The 19,317-nt window shown below is 42.4% G+C and overlaps 1 long non-coding RNA gene across 2 annotated transcripts; it reads right to left on the bottom strand.

The window, feature by feature from the left end:
• Window positions 1–1,651: 1,651 nt before the first annotated feature.
• LOC133385010 (uncharacterized) lies at window positions 1,652–14,217 on the bottom strand. Of its 2 annotated transcripts, none has more exons than XR_009762753.1 (5): window positions 14,166–14,217; window positions 6,069–6,215; window positions 4,629–4,754; window positions 2,794–2,894; window positions 1,652–1,831 (listed from the first exon to the last, which is right to left on the bottom strand). It is a non-coding gene; the product is annotated as an uncharacterized LOC133385010 (long non-coding RNA). The 2 variants fall into 2 exon arrangements; XR_009762754.1 differs by lacking the exon at window positions 1,652–1,831 and adding an exon at window positions 1,892–1,981.
• Window positions 14,218–19,317: the final 5,100 nt, after the last annotated feature.

Here is a 19,317-nt window from a genome sequence, read left to right as displayed (position 1 = left end):
AAGGATCGGTATTGGGACCTGTACTTTTCAACTTGTTCATTAATGACCTAGAATTAGGAGTGAGCAGTGAAGTGGCCAAGTTTGCTGACGACACTAAATTGTTCAGGGTTGTTAAAACAAAAAGGGATTGTGAAGAGCTCCAAAAAGACCTCTCCAAACTGAGTGAATGGGCGGAAAAATGGCAAATGCAATTCAATATAAACAAGTGTAAAATTATGCATATTGGAGCAAAAAATCTGAATTTCACATATACGCTCATGGGGTCTGAACTGGCGGTGACCGACCAGGAGAGAGACCTCGGGGTTGTAGTGGACAGCACGATGAAAATGTCGACCCAGTGTGTGGCAGCTGTGAAAAAGGCAAATTCCATGCTAGCGATAATTAGGAAAGGTATTGAAAATAAAACAGCCGATATCATAATGCCGTTGTATAAATCTATGGTGCGGCCGCATTTGGAATACTGTGTACAGTTCTGGTCGCCTCATCTCAAAAAGGATATTATAGAGTTGGAAAAGGTTCAGAAGAGGGCAACCAGAATGATCAAGGGGATGGAGCGACTCCCTTACGAGGAAAGGTTGCAGCATTTGGGGCTTTTTAGTTTAGAGAAAAGGCGGGTCAGGGGAGACATGATAGAAGTGTATAAAATTATGCATGGCATTGAGAAAGTGGATAGAGAAAAGTTCTTCTCCCTCTCTCATAATACTAGAACTCGTGGACATTCAAAGAAGCTGAATGTTGGAAGATTCAGGACAGACAAAAGGAAGGACTTCTTTACTCAGCGCATAGTTCAACTATGGAATTTGCTCCCACAAGATGCAGTAATGGCCACCAGCTTGGATGGCTTTAAAAGAAGATTAGACAAATTCATGGAGGACAGGGCTATCAATGGCTACTAGCCGTGATGGCTGTGCTGTGCCACCCTAGTCAGAGGCAGCATGCTTCTGAAAACCAGTTGCCGGAAGCCTCAGGAGGGGAGAGTGTTCTTGCACTCGGGTCCTGCTTGTGGGCTTCCCCCAGGCACCTGGTTGGCCACTGTGAGAACAGGATGCTAGACTAGATGGGCCACTGGCCTAATCCAGCAGGCTCTTCTTATGTTCTTATGTTCTTAACTCATTCTCCCTCCAGGTGTGGCCAATGGAAACACTTTGATATAAGCGACTAGTGAGCTCAAAGCTGAAATTTCTGCCTTGGTAGCTGAGCAAGGCAGATAGCTACTGCTGAGGTACTATTGACAATGCACATTCCAACAATTTCTATCCTATCTCTGCATCTGTTCCTTGACAGGAGTAGCATGCAAAGGCAGCTTAGTGGAAGGGCTTGCTGTTACTAAGGTTTGTGAAAAACTCTTGACATGTAAGGAAAAAAGGCTGAGGAAGAAAGTGTGTTTGTGGCACTCATTTAAAAAATACAATTTAAAGGGAAAGGATAAGGGATAGCAATACAGTGGAAGGAAAAGTTCAGACACTAGTGCTACACAGTGCTTTTTTGTGATAGTACTCACCAGTACGAAGTACCATCACTCCCCCCCCCGCAGTTGGCAGCCATTTTATGCTGGTACGCATGGCACGTTTATCAAGATATGAACACCGGAGCCTCATTTATTTATTTTTTAACCAAAAAAAGCACCAGTTACACTGTTACATTGTTCTCAAAAGGCAAAAGGCAAGGACATGCCTATCTAGTGCAGTGGATAAGTATGTGAATTAGACTAGGGAGATGCAGGTTCAAATCTATGCTCAGACATGAAGTTCTCTCAATGACCTTGGGCCAGTCATATTTTCTTAGCCTGACCTACTTCACAAGGTTGTTGGAGGGTACCATGTGTGCTGCCCTGAAGGAAAAATGGAATACAAATGGAATAAATGATAGTAAATATATGTTTGGAGTTACAAGGAATTCTAAAAACTTCTGACATTTAGAAATTAAACCATCCCATCTGCCTTATTTCTCCGCAGTTCTGTCAACAGCAGAGAGAAGGTGCCTGGATGAAAATAAATGGCAATGTTAGCAAATTCTGAGGTAGCAGATATATCACAGCCCCTCTATTAAAATTTTTCATTTACCGAAGACGTACATCCTTTCATTGCTGCTGCTTTGATTAAAAACAAAACAAAGCTACACACCTCAATATGTGCACAGACATTTGTTAAGAAAATAAATACAGTGACATGTTTTGTACTGACCAAAAGAGACATTAGCAATTACTACTGAATTTTTAAAAAGAGCATTGCCCTTTTTAGGGGTGTGGTAAAAACTAAAATATAAGGAAAACATGACATTAAAATAGTATCACTCCTGCCTTTTCAGCTTCATCTTTGCAACTGCGTTAATCAAATGTGTCCCACATATTAAAAAGCATGCAGACTATGCTTATACATATTGATACAAAAAGCAAAGAACTTATGTACAAATAGATTATGTATAGGTATTTTACAAGGCACAGCTTCACTGAAAAGTATTGAAAAGAGAGACATAATTTATACTGTCATACAATCACTACTACTGCACAAAGTAGTAGTAACCAATTTACTTTCTTAATTTTTAATTCTGTCTATGCATGTTATGCAGTTTGTACCTTGTGTACAAATGGAAACACCAACTAGACAGACAAGGACCCATTATCAATTCTCTGTTGAGGACATCATCTCTAATCACACTCATCAGCCGTTACATTTAAATGCAAGGGGCCAAATGTGCTTTTCTGTTCTTTCGTGTAGCTCACATTGATTATGCTGTGATTGATCACGTAGAAATCATGAAAGGGACATTACAAAATAAAGTATTTTTACTCACTGACAAAATTGCTTCTCATCTTCATCTGTGACGTTGTCAGTGTCCCAGGAAAGGCAGAAGGTCTGCTGAATTTCTTCTTCAATGAAGTCTCTCTCCATAATCTTTTGACATACAAAAATTAATTTAGCCAATATTTTTGCTCTTCATTAGACCAACAAGAGGCACAGCTTTGTTCTTGCCATTTTTCAGAAGGACAACAGTTAAGTTCTTCACCAGAGAAGAGACAGCCACAAAAATAGCAAAGGAAAGTGTGCAAGCATGGCAGTGACACAGAGACTAGGAAAATAGAGGCAATCAGTGCTTGGAGACCAATCATATTTCTTTATTCTACTGGTTAGAAACAGGATATGCTTAAGAGGTCATGTGCTTCAAGTGCTTTACCGAAGCGATAAGAGGTGTCCCCACCCTTAACAGCAATGTGGTTTTCTGTTGATGGACAGATCTGATCTTCAGGCTGATAAACTTCTGTCAGAATATCCAGGACAGCATCATAATGCTGAGCTACTTAAAAGAAATGTTTTTAAACTATAAAGGTTACTTCTTCATAGAATGCTTAGCAAACAATCTGCCCTTCTGTAGCATCCTTGAAGTGTCTAAAGCAGAAAGTGGAACCAGCATCTAATACCTCTACCACATAAGGAAAATTCTTTCTTGAGCAAGAGCAATTTACTACAGGGATAAAGAAAGAGAAGAAACTTAGAGAGTACGTGTTTCATTTCAAGAGTGTCATCTCAAGGAAGTCATCAGAGTTCAGCTGTACAGAGAATTAAGCTGCCTTTAAAATACACAGCACTATCAAACCTCTTATAGACTTATAGACTATTCTGATTCCTCAGAATAATCTTAAAAGGAAGATGGTTCAGAATTATTATAATATAATAATTCTATAATAGAAAAAAAACAAAGAGCAGTCCACCATAAAAACCTGGAAGTAAAAAGAACACGAAACAACAACTAGAACTCTGCCTATAGCCTTATGTTATAAATACACAAGAAGATAGGAGGAGGAATGTGCAAATATTTGTACATATTTGACAAGCAAAGTGAGGATATAGATGTTCACACAAAAGTTACACAAAATAAATTATTGTGTTTGCCAATCATTTAATGGCATAATGGAATTTTTCCTCTAAATCAAATTGCCCTTGATTGAGCAGGAGTTTTTGCCTGTCCCTCAGTGGTTGCTGTGCAATTGTTAGACATTCATATGCTTCTGTTACAACTTAAGGCAGAAATGGTATTGGGCAGGATCAAGGATAAGGGGGACCACCACCCTATAAAGGGTCTAGTGGGGTACTTGCTGGCTACACCCCTACCTCAGGACGGGACAGGCCTCATCCAGTTCACAATCACCTCCCACTGCTTAGCCAGGGGGATCACAGGCGGATGGGTGGATGCCTCATCTGGGTCTAATGCTGATCACCTCCCAAGGGTGTTTTCCAGCTGCTTGTTGGGCTCCAACTGCTTGTTGGGCTGACTCGGCATTCTCTCAGCATGGGCTGCCAGAATGAAAGCAGATCCTTGCCCTACTGTCATGCGAACCCCGCTCACTTGCTCTAATCAATAAAGCTGTGGCCTGTTTTCACCCATAAAGTAACTGTTGGCTGCTTTATTCCCAATGCAAAAGGGGGGACACATCATGTGCCTGCCTCACAAGAGGAAGACCTTGTATGAATAGAACTCTGTATGTACATCAGAGCTGTTGAATTATGGCTAATAGCTAGGATATTGGTATCTTTCAGAAAGACAACAGCTAGAATTCTTCGCCAGTGAAAGGAGACAAGACAAAAATAGCAAAGGGAAGTGTGAGGCCAGGGTGTGTACACAAAGCGTACCTGTGTGTGCCCACACAGGGCTACTTTTTTCTTCCAATGGTAATCCATGTACCTCATGGGGGCAGGGGTGCTCCAGACACCCAAATCTTCAGTTGTGACTTTTTAGGAAGTCACCACAAGGTTAAACTATAAAACAAAACCATATTACATATACATCTGAAACCCTGGAGCTTGGTCAGACTCTGCAGAGTCAGAAGATCATGTGGTACTCTAAAAGTTGTGTGCGTATTTTAAGTGCGTCTATTAGAAGCATTGGCTGGTATAATGTAAAAAGCTGACCAGAACAAAATAAAGGCTATATTCAATGCTATTATTATTATTAGAACATAATTGCTCACTAATTATATATCATACCTTTAGTACCACTCTCTCTATATATGTATATGTGTGTATAGTATTTTATGTATTTTAATTCTATTTTATGTATTTTAATCTATTTTAATGTTTTTGTGATTTTATTGTTTACAATTTTATTATGTACATGTTTGATTTTATTTTTGTAAGCCGCCCTGAGTGCCCTATTATAGGGTAGAAGGCCGATATAAATATTTTAAATAAATAAATATAGATTCATTTGTAATGTCATGGCAATTAAAGCTAGTACAAGTACATTCAGAATTTCAAGGATAGTTATGTGCTAAAAATTCCTCTATTTTCTCTATTTTTTTGATGAAGCAAAATGTGTGTGTGTGTACTATACATTTGAAACAAAAACTCCACCCCAATGTTTCAAATTCTGTACAATGTGAGAAGACACAGAAGAGAAATAAGCTGAGGTACTACCCAATGGTTGAGCAAACAGAAGGCTGCTTAGTCAACTAATCTTTTTCCTCCCCTCTTTTCTCCTACAGCTCCCTCCAGAAATCTCCAGAAAGTCAGGGCAGCCTCAACAGTGGGGGCTGTGTGATACAAGGCTGCAGTGCCAGAGGAGAATTATCAGATGGAGATAGGCCAGGAGATAAAGCCCTGAAACCCCCACTGTTGGGGGGGGAAGCCTTTGGAGAGTGTTTTAGTACAAGGACAGTAAAACATATTTGAAATGGAGATGTGAGTTTCCTTATCTTTAGGGTTAGGGTTACTGTTCTACACTTCAGGCCCATCTCATATGGTTTTTCTAGACTGGTATTACCTACACTACAGCTGACTATCATGTGCCAAGATACTGGACAAGAGTACTGATTTGAAAAGCAGTGAATGCAAGGGAGGTTGGGAAAACTCAGCATGCAGAAACAGTATTTTCTTTCATTATTTTATAACTGGTATAGAGAACCGTTGGCCCTCCAGATGTTGCTGAACTACAATTCGCATCATCTCTGGCCATTGGCCATGGTTGCTGGGGCTGACAGGAGATGTAGTTCAGCAACATCTGGACGGCCAACAGTTCCCCACATCTGTTTTATATCCTTTTGAGCAACCTCACCAAAAGTGCCCACTACTAACCTGTTCTATGTGTGGCCCAGCGAAGTAGCTTAATCAAAACTGATGAGACATAAAAGGGTAGCCAAACTTTCTTAGGTGAACGGTTTATAACAGTTATGTTTTCTTTTCTTTTTCAGGAGATGGATAATTGCATTCCTTAAAGGGTTGCTGCAAGAATAAATTAAATCATTACTGTAAAACCCTGTGCAGAATAAACAGTCCCATAGAAATGATTTGTAGTTAAATAATGATAATAAAAAAGCATCAACAGTATTTGTTCGGCATACAGAATGTACCATTTAGCACTTGTAATGATTGTTCAAAAGAGAGGGACACCATAGCCTCCTCCCAGTCTCTTGAACATTTCACAGGTCATCTAGATTCCACCAAAGCAGGCTGGGATGCTGGAGCTATTTCATTCATAGCTGTGGGTGTAAAGTTAGATAGAATATCCAATTGTAGCTGAACAGAATATTCTCTCAAAATCTTTTGAAGTGTGATCTGAGCCAGTTGCCTCTCTGGAGAAATAATCATATTGGAATATTTGTGGGGGTGGGGGAAAAGAAGTAGAAGGAAAAGGGAATGGGGATGTTACCTTTGGGTGCTTCCAAATTATTACTATTTGGGGGGCAGGATTCAGTCACATACTGGCAACTTCAGGTTGCACAGTTAAAGAGGATTTAGAGATCTTGAACAACAAAATAGTTTCCAAAGAAAATTGGACTTGCAGTAAGGAAAGTCACAGGAAAATACATTGGAAAGTGTGGGATAACAATTGCTTGATGTGACCATGTAACCTTCCCACAACCAGAGTAAATGCTCAATAAACAGCTGACATCATATAACCTTCCACCAAACTGTGCGCAAACAAATCAGAACGAATGCTCAATGAACATATAATCTGGAAGCAACCTTTTTAAATGAACAGACATATGCCTTAAACAACTGCTAGATACAAATCAACAGGAGAAACTTTTCCCTGTATGGAGATGCAGGGAAAACTTCAACCAATTGTTTAGCTTTAGTCTGTTGTACAGCAATTAATGGCACAGGCCACAATGAAATGTGTATTTCTCTCATATTCCCAAAACAAGGTTAAAAAATCAGATCCATCTCAAGCAGAAGCAGCCTGGAAAATGCTCATGGATATCACAATGGTTGTGAAATCTAGGCAATGCCTTCAAACCGGTGTCTATAAAGTAAATGAAAACTGCAATGAAAGACATTTGAGAGAACTGCCAGCACCAATTTGGACTGAAAGCCTAATCTTATACGGAAACCCTGAGAGTTAACAGTGTGATTTGATTTCCAACGTACTGCTCTATTTATGGGTTTCATGCACCATTCGGAATAAACTGATTTAGGAGAAGGCTATTTCCTATAACTGGAATTCTGTGTCCCATTATCAGTGTGTGTTGTATTGAGGGTTCAAGTAGGACAAACTGTGCTAGCACCAAAACAGCTTTCTCATCTGGCTTGACATTTGAGGTTCAAGCAAAGTCAGTGGTCTTGTCCATAAGGAGATCCACAAGTTAACCACAGCCTTGTATTTATTGGCGTGAAAGGCAAGGGGAAATGCTTGTGACTGATACTGACTCCTGCAATCTCAGATCTGGAGAGACATGGTATCAAGTGCAAGGAAGATTCTGGATTCTTCAAGGATGGAGGGAACTCAACCACCTCCTGCTGCATGAGAAGAAAACTGGTGATGATTGTCCAACTTCCTATTGAGTGATATGGAGCCAGTTGTGTGCCAGTCTGATTTGTTAGTTCATGAAGTGTGTAGTCTCCTGGATGTGTGAATCCAGGATGAGATGGTCAGCTTGTCAAGATTTCCATACCAAGAATAGGGTGTAGATGATGCTTTCCTGAAACCAATGGCATCACCCAGCACAGCTACGTATGTATCACAGCTGACTACAAGGCTCTGGGGAGGAACAAAGTGAAGGATCTTGAGACTCAGGCGGTGCTGTTGTCAGTTCTTCCTGTAAAAGATGCAGGACTACAAAGACAGAAGAACATCTGAGGTGAATGAATGCAAATTGTTTCAATGAGAGAGGTTTGGTTTATGGGACCATGGTCTAAACTTACTTAATGAATGACTACTGTCTGCACCTTATGAGGACTGGGGGAAATGTGTTTGGTAGAAGCCTGGTGAACTTGATTTAGAGGGTTCTAAATTAAATCCTGTGAGGGATACACAAAAGCCCAAAAGGTAAATACAAAGATAAGTATTAAAGATAGGGATTCAGCAGGAGAAAGTGGAGGTCTTCAAGTGGAAGTCTTCAAATAGAGGCTGAACAGCCATCTGCTGAGAATGCTCCAAGCTTCCTGGTTTCTTGCACTGAGCAGGACATTGGACTTAAATGGTGTACAAGGTCTCCTCCATAAGTCTATACTACAGTGACCTTTGAAGAGTTAGAGTTGCTAAAATTGCATGGCTAAATATGAATTAGATATATTTGTGTAACTCTGTTATGTATAAGGAGATATTATTGCATAGAAAGGTCTTTGTCCCTAAATATTCCCACTCCCTCTTCCATGCTGGAAGGAAATCTACTACCAAGGAATTCAAATGGCATAGTGGAAGCTCACTATCCAGGTGAGGCTGAAAATAACCAGTGACAGGCAAGGACGTTGATCACGGATAAAGCAGGAGGCACAATGAGGGAAAGTGAGAAGGGAATTCACTTATGGTATATTTCATTGTGTTTCCAGATTTGAAAATCAAACAAGTTGGATGAAGAATAGATCTAACAAACAGATTGTAAGTGCATAGATTCAAGATTCCTTTGAAGAGGGTAGAGTTATCGGGAGAATATTTCTTAATCTCTCTATGTTTAACATGGTTATTTCATCAATCATCACTGACTTTACTTCAAGATGAAATTGATCTAAGCGATTAGAGAAGCAAATTGAGCAGTGTAATCTACATTAAAAAGAAAATAATTAACACATCTCAACTTTCAATTAATTTGTCAAAAGCTTAGCATGCTTTGGGAGCTGAAGTAAGAAGATAAATTAGATTTTTTTCTGGCATAAAGATGATTATGACTGTTTTTCTTTTTTTATGACATTGATTTTCACTATTTTCATATGAAGATATTGATTTTTTAAAATGCTTCATCTAAAGACCGATTAATTCTTTTCCTTAGTATAATGTTTACATGTTAAAAACCTAATTTATACAATCTGTTTTATTTCTTTTGGAAACACTGAACTGTGTACAACCTTAAAACAGATCACTATCTAGTCAAGAAGGTGACATAGTGTACTTGGACTTTCAAAAAGCTTTCAACAAGGTAATTCACCAAAGATTTTTGAGAAAGCTGAACAGTCATGGAATCATAGAATCATAGAATAGTAGAGTTGGAAGGGGCCTACAAGGCCATCGAGTCCAACCCCCTGTTCAGTGCAGGAATCCAAATCAAAGCATTCCCGACAGATGGCTGCCCAGCTGCCTCTTGAATGCCTCCAGTGTCGGAGAGCCCAATACCTCTCTAGGTAATTGGTTCCATTGTCATATGGCTGTAACAGTTAGGAAGTTTTTCCTGATGTCCAGATGAAATCTGGCTTCCTGCAACTTCAGCCCATTGTTCTGTGTCCTGCAATCTCGGACTATCGAGAAGAGATCCAGGCCCTCCTCTACGTGACAACCTTTCATGTACTTGAAGAGTGCTATCATATCTTCCATCAGTCTTCTCTTCTCCAGGCTAAACATTCCCAGTTCTTTCAGTCTCTCCTCATAGGGCTTTGTTTCCAGTCCCCTGATCATCCTTGTTGCCTTCCTCTGAACCCATACCAGTTTGTCTGCATCCTTCTTGAAGTGCGGAGACCAGAACTGGACGCAGTATTCAAGATGAGGCCTAACCAGTGCTGAATAGAGGGCAACTAGTACTTCACACGATTGGAAATTATACTTCTGTTAATATAGCATTTGCCTTTTTTGCAGCCACATCACACTGTTGGCTCATATTCAGCTTGTGATCAACGAGAATTCCAAGATCCTTCTCACATGTAGTATTGCTGAGCCAAGTATCCCCCAATGCTCCAGCCTATCAAGGTCCCTTTGAATTTTGTTTCTGTCTTCCATGATATTAGCTATGCCCCCCAATTTTGTATCATCTGCAAATTTGATAAGCATGCTTTGTACCTCCTCATCCAAGTTGTTAATAAAAATGTTAAAGAGCACTGGGCCCAGGACCAAGCCCTGTGGTACCCCACTCGTTACTTCCACCCAGTTTGAGAAGGAACCATTGATAAGCACTCTTTGAGTACGATTCTGGAGCCAACTGTGGATCCATCTGATAGTTGTTCCATCCAGCCCACATTTAGCTAGCTTGCTAATCAGAATATCATGGGGCACTTTGTCAAAAGCTTTGCTGAACTCGAGATATATTATGTCCACAGCACAGTCTACAAGGGAGGTAACCTGATAAAAAAATGAGGTAAGGTTAGTTTGGCAGGATTTGTTCTTCATAAATCCATGTTGGCTCCTATTAATCACTGCATTGCTTTCAAGGTGCTTACAGATTGACTGCTTTATAAGCTGCTCCAGAATTTTTCCATTGATTGATGTTAGGCTGACTGATCTGTAGTTCTCCGGTTCTTCCTTTTTTGCCCTTTTTGAAGATAGGGACAACATTAGCTCTCCTCCAGTCATCCGGCACTTCACCGGTCCTCCATGTTTTCGCAAAGATAATAGAGAGCGGTTCTGAGAGTTCTTCAGCCAGTTCCTTCAATACTCTAGGATACAGTTTATCAGGCCCTGCCAATTTGAACTCATTCAAAATGATTAGGTATTCCTTTACCATTTGTCTATCAATCTCAAGGTCCAATCCTGACCCTTCTACTTCATGTTTCCTGGGAGGGTCATAGGCCCTTTTCTGGGAGAAGACTGAGCCACAGTAGGAATTGAGCACTTCTGCCTTTTCTTTGTCATCTGTTATCATTTTGCCACCCTCATTGAGTAGCTGTGCCACCGTTTCTTTTCTCTGTCTTTTACTATGGACATACCTGTCCCGTCCAGAGCCGAAAGAATGAGGCTGGAGTGTGTGTGCAAGTAAATCTCGTTTTATTAGAGTAATGGATACATCAAAGGCATTGCGCTTCATAGGAAACCCTACGCTAACTCACTAGAGTCCCTAACTATACTCTTGACATGCTCTGCAGCGTGTGAAGGAAGTTGACTCAACGACCCCCCACTGGGAGCGGCAGGCTTATATAGGAAATGTTTTCGAACGTAATCTCTGACTCCTTCGTAATTCCTGTCTTTGCCCTGTCCGTTTCTCGCGGCGACGGGAACGAGGAGACAGGGGACGCGCATCCAACAGCTCATCTGAAGACACCTGCTCCCAAGCAACAGGCTTGAGGTCGGGGGCGGTGCCACACTGGAATCCTCCTGGGAACTGCTTGGTAAAGGAGGAGCTGGCACTGACTCTGAAGCTTCCCCCCACAAGTCCTCTGCATCAACTGGGGGCGGTGCGCTCGGCTCCTCGGAAAGGGCATTACTCGTGGGAACTGGCTGGAGAGCAGGCTGCCCCCCTCCCGCACGATCCTGCTCAGACACAACAATCCCCAACTCTGCTTCTTCTGGCTGTGGAGGTGCCTGAAACTCATGCCTCCCTCCTTCCTGTCCCTTCTGAGTTGGCTGCAGCGCAACAATACCTGAAGAAAGCTTTTTTGTTGCTTTTAGCATCCCTTGCTAGCCTCAGCTCATTTTCAGCTTTAGCCTTCCTGACACCATCCTGGCAATTCCGTGATACCTGCCTGTACTCTTCCTTTGTGGCCTGGCCTTCTTTCCACTTCCTGTATGTATCCTTTTTTGTTTTCAGGTCTTCTCTAAGCTTTTTGTGAAGCCACATTGGCTTCTTCTGCTGTTTCCCCCCTTTTTTCCTTGTTGGAATTGCTTGCCATTGTGCTTTTAGAATTTCCTTTTTTAGAAACTCCCATCCATCTTCGACTCCATTTCTCATTAGGGTCGCTTGCCATGGAAATGTACTTAAAATTGTTCTGAGTTTATTAAAATCAGCTTTCCTGAAGTCCAGGGTGCGCGTATGGCTACTCTCACCTTTTGCTTCTGTTAAAATCAAGAATTCAAGTATGGTGTGGTCACTTTCCCCCAGAGTTCCCATAACTGCCACTTCATCCACCAAATCATCTCTATTGGTTAGAATCAAGTCCAGGATAGCTGATCCTCTGGTTGCTTCCTCCACTTTCTGTAGGAGGAAGTTATCTGCAACACAAGTCAGAAATTTCTTGGAGGCGCCGTGTTTGGCAGAATTTGTCTTCCAACACATATCGGGATAATTGAAATCCCCCATTACTACTACATCATGCCTCCTCGAAACATTGGCAATTTGCTTTTCAAAAGTTACATTCTCATCTTCTCCTTGATTGGGTGGTTGGTAGTAGACTGCAAGCACCACATTCCTTTTGTTACTTGCCCCATTAATTTTAATCCAGATACTCTTGGTGGAGGTACCAAGCTCATCTTCCTGTATTTCTGTGCAGGGATATATATTTTTAACATATAGCGCAACTCCACCTCCCTTTTTATTCCTTCTGTTCTTCTTGAACAAGTTGTATCCTTCAATTGCTGTATTCCAGTCATGGGAGTTTCAGTTATACCTATCAAGTTGTAATTACCCTCCTGTATTAAGAGTTCAAGTTCATCCTGCTTGTTTCCCATGCTCTGTGCATTAGTATACAGACATCGAAGACCATTTTTCTGAGGGCTGTTACTGGGCCCTATTAGAACTGACCTCTTTGGTCCAGCTACTGTGCATAAGCCTTCATCAGTCGTTACCACCAAGTTTACGTCTCCCTCCCCTTTAGGATTCAGTTTAAAGCCCTCCTGATGAACTTCTCCATGCTGTGGCCAAACACATTCCTCCTAGTCCTTGTGGGATGCAACCCATCACTTGCCAGCATTCCATCTTCCAGGAACCATAGCCCATGGTCCCAGAATCCAAATCTCTCACATCTGCACCACCTTCGTAGCCATTCATTCACATGGAGTATTTTTCTTTCACTTTCTACTCCTCTTCTAAGTACTAGAAGGATGGATGAAAAAACTATCTGGGCCCCAAAGTCCTTGAGTTTCCTTCCCAGAGCTTCAAAGTCTGATGTGATTTCTTCATAGCTCCATTTGGCAGTATCACTTGTTCCCACATGGATGAGGAGAAAGGGATACCTGTTGGTGGGCTTGATGAGTGATGGCAACCTTTCTGTCACATCTCTAATCCGTCCTCCTGGTAGACAGCATACCTGGAGAGTCAATGGATCTTCTCAGCATACTTGGGTTTCGATCCATCCCAGTAGGGAGTCTCCCACTACTAATACTCTTCTCTTCTTGTTGTGGGGCGTGGTTTCATTGTTCCTGCTTGATTGAGCTTCAGTCTCTTGCTTGTTGTCGCACGGGGTCTCCTGTAATTCTTCCTCCACAGACTCCTCCAGTCTCCTCCTCGAGTAGTTGAAAGCGGTTCCATAGCTCCACTGGTGAAGGGTGTCTTCTAGCTCTTCTGCTCCTAACTGTCATATTTTCCCACGGAGCTTCCTCCACTTCGTTATTCCTCTCCAAAGCAGTCTCCTCTTCTGCTACCACATGCTGTTGCTCCTCCACCTCCATCTCTCTTTGCTGCTGTTGTTCCAGCGTTCTGTCTAAAAATTCTTCATCTTCACTTATAGTCCTCAGTGTGGCCACCCGCTGTTCCAGGCCTCTCACTTTTTCTTCCAACAATGCCATGAGCTTGCACTTGTTGCACATGTATGCCATGTTGTTCTCAGGCAAGAAAACAAACATGGCACACACCTTGCAGGTCACAACCACTGGAGAATCTTTCCCGTTCATATTCTCTTCTACCTTTTGTTTCTTTCTAACTACTTGTTTTGGAGTGGCCTGTGCTTTCTCCTGTCCTACTTCAGGGTAAACTTGAGAGTCCCACTAGTATGCAGTGTGCTGTACAAGGAGAATTAGTAATTTGTTTGGGGTTTTTTTTATGGACCACCCCCTTGACCTCCCCTGTGGAACTCCTTTGTCAAACTCCTGTTTGCTCTGCCTGTTTGCTCGCTCTGTTCGCTTGCTGTCTGAAAGCTGGCTTGCTTATATGTCCTCACCTGTAGATCAACTGAGACAGCTCCCTCTGCTCTGCTCTGCTCTGCTCTGCTAGGAGTCAGGAAGCAGAATGAGAGTCCCAGCACACACAGCTGCTGCTTGTTGCTCTCAGCAGTTCTCAGACCACGGCCTTAAGCCAATAGCTATCAGGCCACACCCCTTCCAATCAAGCTGCTATGGAGCCCTTCAGAGCTCAGGCTTAGAGCACACTGCTTCAGAGCCCTCTTGCCCTTTTGCTTTCCTCGCTACAGCTCCTTTGTCAAACTCCTGTTTGCTCACTCTGTTCGCTTGCTCTCTGAAAGCTGGCTTGCTTATATGTCCTCACCTGTAGATCAACTGAGACAGCTCCCTTTACTGTGCTCTGCTAGGAGTCAGGAAGCAGAATAAAGAGGAGAGGTCCTCTTGTGGATCAGGAACTGGCTAGGAAACAGAGAGTGGAAATAAATGGACAGTTCTCCCAATGGAGGAATGTGAAAAAAGGAACTCCCCAGGATTCAGTATTAGAGCCTGTGCTTTTTAACTTGTTCATAAATAATCTAGAGTTAAGGGTGAGCAGTGAGGTGGCAAAGTTTGCTGATAATACTAAATTGTTCGGGGTGGTTAAAACAAAAAGGGATTGTGAAGAACTCTAAAAGGATCTCTCCAAACTAAGTGAATATAAAATAGCAAATGCAATTCAATGTACACAAGTGTACAGTTATGCATATTGGAGCAAAAAATCTTAATTTTGCATATTTAATTGATTGATTGATTGATTGATTGATTGATTGATTGATTGATTGATTGATTGATTGATTGATTTATATCCCACCCTTCCTCCCAGCAGGAGCCCAGGGCAGCATATACAGTCATGGGGTCTGAACTGGCCAGGAATGACGCCTTGGGGTCATAGTGGATAGCTTGATGAAGATGTCAACCCAGTGTGCACCTGCTGTAAAAAAGGCAAATTCCATGCTAGGGATCATTAGGAAATAATTGAAAATAAAACTTCTGATATCATAATGCCATTATACAAATCTATGGTGAGGTCACATTTGGAATACTGGATACAGTTTTGGTTGCATCACCTCAAAAAGGATATTGTAGAGATGGAAAAGCTTCAGAAAAGGGGAACCAGAATGATCAAGGGGATGGAGCGACTCCCCTATGAGGAAAGGTTGCAGTATTTGGGGCTTTTTAGTCTAGAGAAAAGACGAGTAAGAGGTGACATGATAGAAGTGTGCAATATTATTTTTTTCCTATTTTTTCCTGGGGATGCTTGTTGGATGTTTGTGGTCTGTTTCTGAGAATGTATTTTTGCCAGGGTGAGAGACTAGTTATGTATAGAGGGTGAGTGCAGGACAAAGCCACTTGACCCACCCATGGTAAGAGCTTGTAGTAGAGAGTGGAAGAGAATCTTCCTAGGTGAGAGACAGAAGGAAGTGTTTGCAACACCCCAGAATCGAGGACTCGGTGGACTTCAACATGGGCCACTCCAGCTTCATCTCACGCCACCACCTGGAGCTCACCTTCCGTGCCCCACACTTCTACCTGCGCTGCCTCAGCAAGAATGGTGTCGACGGCGCCTTCCAGCGCAGGGGTGGCCTGGGCCTCCAGCTGCCCCCACGCCCTTCTGTTTGCCATTTTGGGGATCCCCTGGGAAGCTTGTGAGACTTTGGGGGTGATTTGTGTGTGTTGGACCCTGGGTGACAGCCAGGGTGGATGGGTGGAGTCCTGGGTGAGAGCCAGGAGGTTAAGAGGTGTTGAGTGGAGAAGTGCAAGGCAATTGTTTTAATATTTATTTGTTAATTTGTATTATGTATGCTTTTGTATTGTGGCTTTATTATATATTTTTATAATATTTGCTGTTGTTTTATCTTCTGTACACCGCTTAGATATTTTTATATATATTAAGAGGTATAAAAATTGCTTAAATAAATAAATAAATATTATGCATGGCTTAGAGAAAGTGGATAGAGAAAAGTTTTTCTTCCTCTCTCACTAACACAAGAACTTGTGGACATTCAATGAATCTGAATGTTGGAAGATACAGGAGAGACAAAAAGAAAGTACTTCTTCACACAGCACATAATTAAACTATGGAATTCACTCCCAGAAGAGGCAGTGAGGGCCACCACCTTGAATGGCTTTAAAAGCTGAGGACTGGAAAGTGGCAAATGTAACGCCAATCTTCAAAAAGGGATCCAGAGGGGATCCCGGAAATTACAGGCCAGTTAGCTTAACTTCTGTCCCTGGAAAACTGGTAGAAAGTATAATTAAAGCTAGATTAACTAAGCACATAGAAGAACAAGCCTTGCTGAAGCAGAGCCAGTAACCTATTAGAATTCTTTGAGAGTGTCAACAAGAATATAGATAGAGGTGATCCAGTGGACATAGTGTACTTAGACTTTCAAAAAGCGTTTGACAAGGTACCTCACCAAAGGCTTCTGAGGAAGCTTAGCAGTCATGGAATAAGAGGAGAGGTCCTCTTGTGGATAAGGAATTGGTTAAGAAGCAGAAAGCAGAGAGTAGGAATAAACGGACAGTTCTCCCAATGGAGGGCTGTAGAAAGTGGAGTCCCTCAAGGATCGGTATTGGGACCTGTACTTTTCAACTTGTTCATTAATGACCTAGAATTAGGAGTGAGCAGTGAAGTGGCCAAGTTTGCTGACGACACTAAATTGTTCAGGGTTGTTAAAACAAAAAGGGATTGCGAAGAGCTCCAAAAAGACCTCTCCAAACTGAGTGAATGGGCGGAAAAATGGCAAATGCAATTCAATATAAACAAGTGTAAAATTATGCATATTGGAGCAAAAAATCTTAATTTCACATATACGTTCATGGGGTCTGAACTGGCGGTGACCGACCAGGAGAGAGACCTCGGGGTTGTAGTGGACAGCACAATGAAAATGTCGACCCAGTGTGCGGCAGCTGTGAAAAAGGCAAATTCCATGCTAGCGATAATTAGGAAAGGTATTGAAAATAAAACAGCCGATATCATAATGCCGTTGTATAAATCTATGGTGCGGCCGCATTTGGAATACTGTGTACAGTTCTGGTCGCCTCATCTCAAAAAGGATATTATAGAGTTGGAAAAGGTTCAGAAGAGGGCAACCAGAATGATCAAGGGGATGGAGCGACTCCCTTACGAGGAAAGGTTGCAGCATTTGGGGCTTTTTAGTTTAGAGAAAAGGCGGGTCAGAGGAGACATGATAGAAGTGTATAAAATTATGCATGGCATTGAGAAAGTGGATAGAGAAAAGTTCTTCTCCCTCTCATAATACTAGAACTCGTGGACATTCAAAGAAGCTGAATGTTGGAAGATTCAGGACAGACAAAAGGAAGTACTTCTTTACTCAGCGCATAGTTAAACTATGGAATTTGCTCCCACAAGATGCAGTAATGGCCACCAGCTTGGACGGCTTTAAAAGAAGATTAGACAAATTCATGGAGGACAGGGCTATCAATGGCTACTAGCCGTGATGGCTGTGCTGTGCCACCCTAGTCAGAGGCAGCATGCTTCTGAAAACCAGTTGCCGGAAGCCTCAGGAGGGGAGAGTGTTCTTGCACTCGGGTCCTGCTTGCGGGCTTCCCCCAGGCACCTGGTTGGCCACTGTGAGAACAGGATGCTGGACTAGATGGGCCACTGGCCTGATCCAGCAGGCTCTTCTTATGTTCTTATGTTCTTAAAAGAGCATTAAACAGATTCATGGAAGCTAAGGCTACTAGACATGATGGCTATGCTGTGCCTCCATTGTTGGAGGTGGTGGTATGCTTCTGAATGTCAGGTGCTGGAAACCCCAGGAGAGGATAGTGTACTTGTGCTCTGGTCCTGCTTGCAGGCTTCCCATGGGCATCTGGTTGACCACTGTGAAAACAGGATGCTGCTGTAGATGAACCACAGGCTCTTCTAATGTTCTTATGTTCTTAAGAATGGAAGGACTGAGAGCAAAGTAGTAGTTTACTCCTGGCTTAACGCTTAAGGTTACTCGAAGTCTAGCCTCTCTCCCATATAATCTTACAGTACAATACCTTGGTGATTGACCAAATCATTAAGGTGGTTGTAAGGAGACGGGGTGGCAGTGGCTGCCTTTGTTCCATATTGTGGCTGGCCCAGTCAGAAGTACGCTTGGGTGGCTGAACAGTGATGTGGGGCAGTGACAGCTGGTTGCCTAACATGCTCCCCATTCCCCTGAGTCTACATAAAAAGTTGCAGTGGCTGGGGGGAGGGGAGGAAGAGAGAGGCCTGCAGCACAGCCAGGCTTTTGGTGCTCCCTCACAACAGAGGAGAGATCAGGGAAGGGTTTTTTTGTGGGTGAGGAGCAGGAGTCTGGGATTTCTGGATTCTTAGACCAATAGTGACAAGCCTGAACATGGAGGGATGCACAGGAGACCATGTGGAAGAAAACTGAAGGGCCAAACTTTAGTGATGGTTTTAGGGGATGTTGTGACACTAGTTGCTTCTTAAGAGGGCTCATCTACATGGGGGCATTTCCTCATAGCAAATACACTGCTTTTACCTTAGTTATTCATTTGCAGCATCCACAGTTGGTGCTCAATGATAGCTGCAAATTCGTTGGGCTTTTTGCATTCACACAATAGGTGTTCCTTTATCAAGGACCAAATATTCTGTTTCCTAGTGGCTCCTTCCTCTGATTTTGTATTTACACTCCCTCTAGTTACTAGGAAACTGGGCATGCACAGATTATACCTTGACCCCCTCTCCAAAAGCCACAATGGAACCTGGGAAAGAAAGTACAATTAATGCTGAAGTTGAATGGACATTGTTGCTGCTGCTTTGTAGTTACAATTCAGAGACATCAACCTCATAGTATCTTCAATTTGTTTAGGCTACAGAGAGTGAACCGTGTTGTGAAGTTGATGGCTCTGCAGATTTGTGTTCAATCGCAAAATACAAAGAAGGCAGAGATCGCCTGCCTGCCTGCCTTGTCAGTTACTCGCTAGCAAAGCAAATAATGAGGCACCTGAACCCTGCTGTGAAATTGATGGCTCTGCAGATTTGTGTTCAATTGCAAAATAAGAAGAAGACACAGATCCCCTGCCTGTCTGGTCAGTTACACACTAGCAAAAAAAACGATCAGGTACCTCTTGTCTGTTGATGCTGAAGGCACTGGCTTTGGTTGTCAGTCTCCCCACTCTCTTTCCTTCTCTCTC

The sequence above is a fragment of the Rhineura floridana genome, chromosome 5, assembly GCF_030035675.1.
Source record: "Rhineura floridana isolate rRhiFlo1 chromosome 5, rRhiFlo1.hap2, whole genome shotgun sequence".
Classification (NCBI taxonomy): Eukaryota; Metazoa; Chordata; class Lepidosauria; order Squamata; family Rhineuridae; genus Rhineura; species Rhineura floridana.
Note: the sequence above shows the minus strand (reverse complement) of the source record. Positions and strands in the feature narration are given on the sequence as shown.